Genomic DNA, 6,357 nt, shown 5'->3' with positions numbered 1-6,357 from the left:
CTCTTATTGATGAATCCTGACCCAGGAAGGGGGCATGCAGAAGGCCCTTCCAAGCAAGGCAGCTGGGCCTGGCCCTAGTGCTGCCATCTATGATCTTTTGCCTGCAGAGAGCAAGAGCACAGTGTGTGTGTGTGTGTGTGTGTAGGGGGGTGGCGGGGCACAAAGGGCAGTATCACCAACTGGAATTCAGACTTTGTCTAGGCCTAGCCAGGCAAGGCTGCCCGAAGGACTCCAGTTGGTTTTCCAAGTTCAGACATGTCCCTGGTACTCTGAGTTTCACCTGCCTTTGCCCAGTGCCTGCCCAGGCTCTTGCATGGACTCTTAGCTTTGAGAGAAATCTAAATGGCCATCACTACTAATCCAAAATCTGGTGCCTGAATCATGCTCTACCACCTGAAGTCCCTAAATACTTCAAGGTCACTCCTTCCAGGGTCACTTATTCTTGCTTAGGAACTTCTTCCTGTGTTTGAGCTGAAATCTGTTTCTGTGTCTCTAATTCTACCTCTCAGTCCTGGAAATCCTCTTCAGGGCCAACTTCAATAAATCTGTTTTCTCTCTAGTAGGACAGCCCTTGGAGTATTTGCAGTTGGGGCCCTGACACTGCTGTCAACTTCCTTTTCTTTGGACAGGTCTCCCTCTGTCCCTCCCTCCTCCCTTCCTGTGTGAGGGGATATTGAGGGGATATGGTAGAGATGGTGGAGCTGAAATTCAGGCTCAGAGGCAGATCCAGTCCCAGGGTCAAAGAAGCCATGTCCCTTAACCTCTGTGGGGCAGCTTGGTGTTATGGAAAGAACATTGGCCCTGGATTTGACCAGACGTGGGTCTAAATTATGACTCTGCCACTGTTCAGCATTATGTGACCTGGACATACTTGGACGTGTTCCTTCCCCTGACAGCTTCATCTATAAAAATGCAGATGGTGATGCCTGTCTCAAATGGTGGCTGGGAGGGTGACAAGTAAGAGTCTGGCCCAGAGCCCTTACTCAGGCACTCAGGACATGTAACATCTTGCATTCTGTGTCTGCCCAGTGACAGAGGTTACACTGCAGTCCCTCTGTACCTGTGGTTCCCATGTCTTGCTGAGCAGGGTCATGGGGATGGGGGGAGGTATCCTTAATTAGCTCAAGGAAAGTTGAGAAATTCCTAAATCAAATTCCATTTAATTTTGCAATGGATAACATCATTAGCAATCAAATAATAATGTTCTAAGCACTTTACCTATGTGAGTTCATTTAGTCTCCCCAACAACCCTATATAGTAGAAACTATTATCATCCTCATTTCGTGAATGGAAATTGAGGCACAGAGTGGTCACATAGCAAATACCAAAATGGAGCTAGAATTCAAAACCAGGCAGTTTGGGGCCAGCCTCATACTTTTAGCAACGATGAGTTACTGCATCTCTGAAAGGTGGAATTAGACCAGTGATCCCCAAACTGGAGCATGCGTCGCAATCACCCGGAGGGCTCGTTGAAACACAAATCACTGGGCCCCACCTCCAGATTTTCCGATTCAGCTGAAGAATCTGCATTTCTAACACGTTCCCGGGTGAGGCTGTTGCTGCTGACCCTACTTTGAGAATCACTGACTACTGGGGATTAAAAGGACTCCCTGAGTCCAGAGGCTGATTTTGGGGTTTTGTTAACCTATCCAGTCACAGGCACGAGGAATGAGGGCTGATCTCATACAGAGGCAGAAAACAAATCACAGTAAAAATCATACTCATGCTTTCCAAATGCCCCAAGCCTTGGCACCATGCTGTTAGGTCTGTGATCTCACCTAAGCCTCACAGTAACTCTGTGAGTTAAGTGGAGAATGGATTTTTTTCCCCATGTGATATTATCTTTCTCCCATTTTAAAGAAGGGGAGGTTTAGAGATCTGGCTGGATTACTATCACCCAGGGAGATAGTTTTCGGGAGACTGGGGCTAGAATCGTAGCTTGGGACTCATCGTGCTATGGTTGCCTCATTACTGGAGTTCTAAAAAGCTCTGTGCCTTTCTCCAAATCCCTTCCCATCCCCAGGTTTTGGTCTGAATTTTCTCCTTAAAACGGTATTTCTTTAGCTTAAATTTTTGCCCCATTGTATCATAGAGGGTAGGTGTTATCAGTCATTGATACCCCAGTTTGAATGATTTTCAAATATTTTCTTGAGAAAAGGGTGATTAGAATTCCCCCCTCTTTGTTTCCCCTTCGGACACTTTGTGTTTATATGTCTGTGAGCCTTTTGAAGGAAGGGGCCATAAAATAGGCACCAGGAGATGCTTGTTGAAATGAATGAATGAATGAATGAATGATCCTCTCCTTGCCCATCCTTCCCAGAGCGAGCCTCCCTCCTCTAGCATTTCTACCATTTATACCTAGTACTCCCCCACACCACGTCACAGCACAGCCTCTTAGTCCAGTGCTCACAGCCAAGCACCACAGCTTAAAGCTTTCCCTGTTCCTCCTAAGCAGACACAGCTCTGCTTTCCCTGGGCTCTGAGGTACCTTGTCCTTCTTCCATTATAACCCTAATCACATTGCATTATAAATATCTATTTACTTGTCTTGCTCTTCCCTTAGATGGTGGTGTCCCTAAGAGCTGAGATTGTGTCTCTTATGCAGGATGTGAACACATAGCAGGCACTCAATAACTAGTTGAATGAATGAATGAATAGCTGTGTGAACCTTGGTTGCTAAGAGCAGTAGGGGCAGGAATGGTATCTAGCCAGGAAGCCATTTCCTGATACATTTCTGACAAGGGCATTAAGGGTCAGTTTGTGGGTGATTAGGATGACTTGCCTGCTTGTACCAGTAAGAGCTAGGTTCAGCTACAAGTGACAGAATACCTAGCATAACAGTGGCTCAAATAAGATAGACATTTACTTTTCTTTCATGTAAAAGATGTCTACAGATAAGTAGTCCAGAGTTGATAGGGTGGCTCCACAGTCACCAGGGACAAGGCTACTACTTTGTTGCTCCACCATCCATAACATGTGGCTTCTACCTCATGGTCCAAGATGGCTGCCTGAGCTCTAGACCTCACAAGTGCATTCTAGATAGGAGAAAAGTATGACAGGACACCCCTCCCTTCCTTTTTTTTCTTTTCTTTTCTTTATTAATTTTTTTCTTTATTTTTGGAGCAGTTTTAGGTTCACAGCAAAATTGAGTGGGAAGTATAGAGAGTTCCCAAACACCCCTGGCCCTACACAGGCACAGCCTCCCCTACAATTACCATCCCACACCAGCATGGTACATTTGTTATTATCAGTGAACCTACACTGACACATCATTATCACCCAAAGTCCATAGTTTACATTAAGGTTCACTCTTTTTTTTTTAATTAATTTATTTATTTTTGGCTGCATTGGGTCTTTGTTGCTTTCTCTATTTGTGGCAAGCAGGGGCTACTCTTCATTGCAGTGTGCCAGCTTCTCATTGTGGTGGCTTCTCTTGTTGCAGAGCACAGGCTCTAGGCACACGGGCTTCAGTAGTTGTGGGTCGCGGGCTCCAGAGGCAAACTCAGCAGCTGTGGTGCACGGGCTCAGTTGTTCTGCTGCACACGGGATCCTCCTGGACCAGGGCTCGAGCCCACATCCCCTGCACTGGCAGGCGGACTCTCAACCACTGCACCACCAGGAAAGTCCCCTCCCTTCCTTTCAAAACTACTTTCTGGAAGCTAACAAATGATATATCCATTACATACCATTGGTTAGAACTGTCACATGACCACATTTAGCTGCAAGTTAGGCTGGGAAATGTAGTCTCTTTTTTTTTTTTTTTGGCTGTGTTGGGTCTTAATTGCTGCACGCGGGCTTTCTGTAGTTGCGGGGAGCCAGGGCTACTCTTTGTTGTGGTGCGTGGTCTTCTCATTGCGGCTGCTTCTCTTGCCGCGGAGCATGGGCTCTAGGTGCACGGGCTTCAGTAGTTGTGGCACATGGACTCAGTAGCTGTGGCTTGCAGGCTCTAGAGCGCAGGCTCAGTAGCTGTGGCGCACGGGCTTAGTTGCTCCGCAGCATGTGGGATCTTCCCGGCCCAGGGCTTGAACCTGTGTCTCCTGCATTGGCAGGCGGATTCTTAACCACTGCGCCACCAGGGAAGCCCCAGAAATGTAGTCTTTATTGTGAGTGGCTGAGTGGCCAAGTGGCCATCTGAAAAGTCAGAGTCCTAATTGCTAAGGAGGAAGAGAGAATGGATTAGGAGCCAACCTGCAGCCTCTGCTACACTGCAGGGAAGAGAGATCCTCTCAAACTAGCTTAAGCAGTAAAGGAATTTGTTTGCTAGGTTCAGGGGTATTTCATGGAGGCCCAAGGACAGGAAGTATGGAAGGGCCTCTGAGGGTGAAGGATCTGGAAAGTTGCCAGAAACCAGGGCAGCTCTTCTCTTGTGCTTCTCTGTGGCAGCATGGGTCTCATTTGCTTCTTTCTACACATCTACTTTTTTCTTTTCCCTTTGCTTAAACACTTCCAATCAATTAGCTAGCTTTCCAGAGCCCGATTCCAAATTCCTTGGAAAGAGAATCTGATTGGCCCAGCTTAGGTCAGGTGTCAACCCTGGCCCAGTCAACTCTGGCTAGGACAAACAAGGCAGCAAGGGCCCAACTGTAGAGGGGTTTTCAGGGAACGGGTGTCATGGGATAGGAAGACTCCCCAAAGGGTATCTAGAGCATGGACATAGACCTCTCAGGTCTGTGTCCAGGGCTTTGAAAACCATCATTCATTTAGATAAACAATTATTGAGCACCTTTTGTATGCTAGGCACACGGATCTGCCTTCTAGGGAGTTTTCTAAACCTCTTTGGAATTTGTTCATATCTTTAACCTGCACTGTCTTTTGGAGTCCTAGCTCCTTAAATTAATCAACTCTTATCTTTCCCTTTCAGTTTTCAAGGTGGGAGTCAAGGGCTTTGGCAAACACGTGTTTCCCCGTCTAGCTCTTTGGGAGCTACAGACATGTCCGTGTTCTCCCCTCTTGTCTTTGTCTCTCAGATAGAAACGTCTTAGTTCTTTAGCTGAGTCAGTTATGGCCCCCTCTCCCCAATCTCCCCAAGTCCTCAACTTTCTTTCTTCAGCTCTGGGATGGGCCTCTACTGGTCCCAAACATGAAAGTATCTCAAGGTCATACTCAGGGGAGAGACTGTTAGGTTTCTATTCCCTGGAGGAAAAGGACCCAGAATTTGATGGGTACTTTTTAGCATCAGGAGCAACTGCTGACAATCAGAGGTACTGTTCCTTTAGGACACACTCTGTGCTCAGCACCCAACTAAACCCTTTATGTGAATCATCTCATACATACAGTCCTCATAATAACCCTGAGAGGTAGGCATTATTTCCCTCATTTTACGGATAGCTAATCAGGGAGCTCAGAAAGAATAGGCAACTTGCCCAAAGTCACACAGCATCTGGGCAGTGGAGCTGGGCTTCAAAACCAGACCCCTCTCCCTCCAGAGGCTTCCCGTGTGCCCAAGGCGTCTGAAAACACTCTGCATTGCCTCCAAGGACTGCCTTGTGCTTGTCCTCCTGTGAGTTTGGTTTAGAATCTTTGCAGATACCATTCCAAATGTTTGCTAACTCTTGCCACATTGAAGTAACTCTTTGGCGATCAAACTTTGATCCCATTATCGTCACTGGACAAAATAGGGGGGGCTGGGGTCAGGGTGCAGCCATCGTGTGTGGATGGAGCGCTGTACTAGGGCACCCCCTGGAAGCCCAGCTCTGCCGCTTCCCCACTATTTGACTCTAGGCAAGACCCACCCCTCTCTTGGCCTCAGTTTCCTCATCTGTGGCTCTGTGGGCCCTTTGCAGCTCTAATTCTATAATTTCCCACTTAACTATGCATTTCATGAGGATTTCATGAGGTTGGCAGCTTCTATACCCCACTGAAAGAGGGGTGTGTCTGGGAGGTTTCCATCCGGGCTGAGCCACCCGGGGCACGTGACTCCTGCACATTATGCTGTCACATCTTCTGGCTTCCCCACAGTCTGCTGTTAGTTCTGCAACCCCTGGAATTTGGGGTTGCCTGATGTCCCAGCAATTCTCTCCAGGGGGTGCTGAGTGTCCACCTCTACCCTCCTCATCTCACTTCTCACCGATGGTGTCCCAGCCTCTTCCTCCTTATCCTCACGTGGCTGCTTACTGAGCCTGGGGTTTGGGGAACAAGTCTTTCCCCATCTGAGTCTTTCGAGAATATAGAGATGTCCATGTTTTCCTCTAGCATTTTGCTAAGCGTCATGTATGTGTTCGTCAAATCACTCTCTCAGCAACTCTGTAGTGTCATCCTCATTTTGCAGATGAGGCACCCTAGGCTCAGAGAGGCGAACAGATTTATCTAGGTTGACACACTAGTTAGTGCCAGAGCCGAGATTCAGACCCTGGCCTG

This window comes from Delphinus delphis, chromosome 1 (genome assembly GCF_949987515.2).
Source record: "Delphinus delphis chromosome 1, mDelDel1.2, whole genome shotgun sequence".
Taxonomy (NCBI): Eukaryota; Metazoa; Chordata; class Mammalia; order Artiodactyla; family Delphinidae; genus Delphinus; species Delphinus delphis.
The sequence above is the reverse complement of the archived record's forward strand: the minus strand, read 5'-3'. Positions refer to the sequence as shown.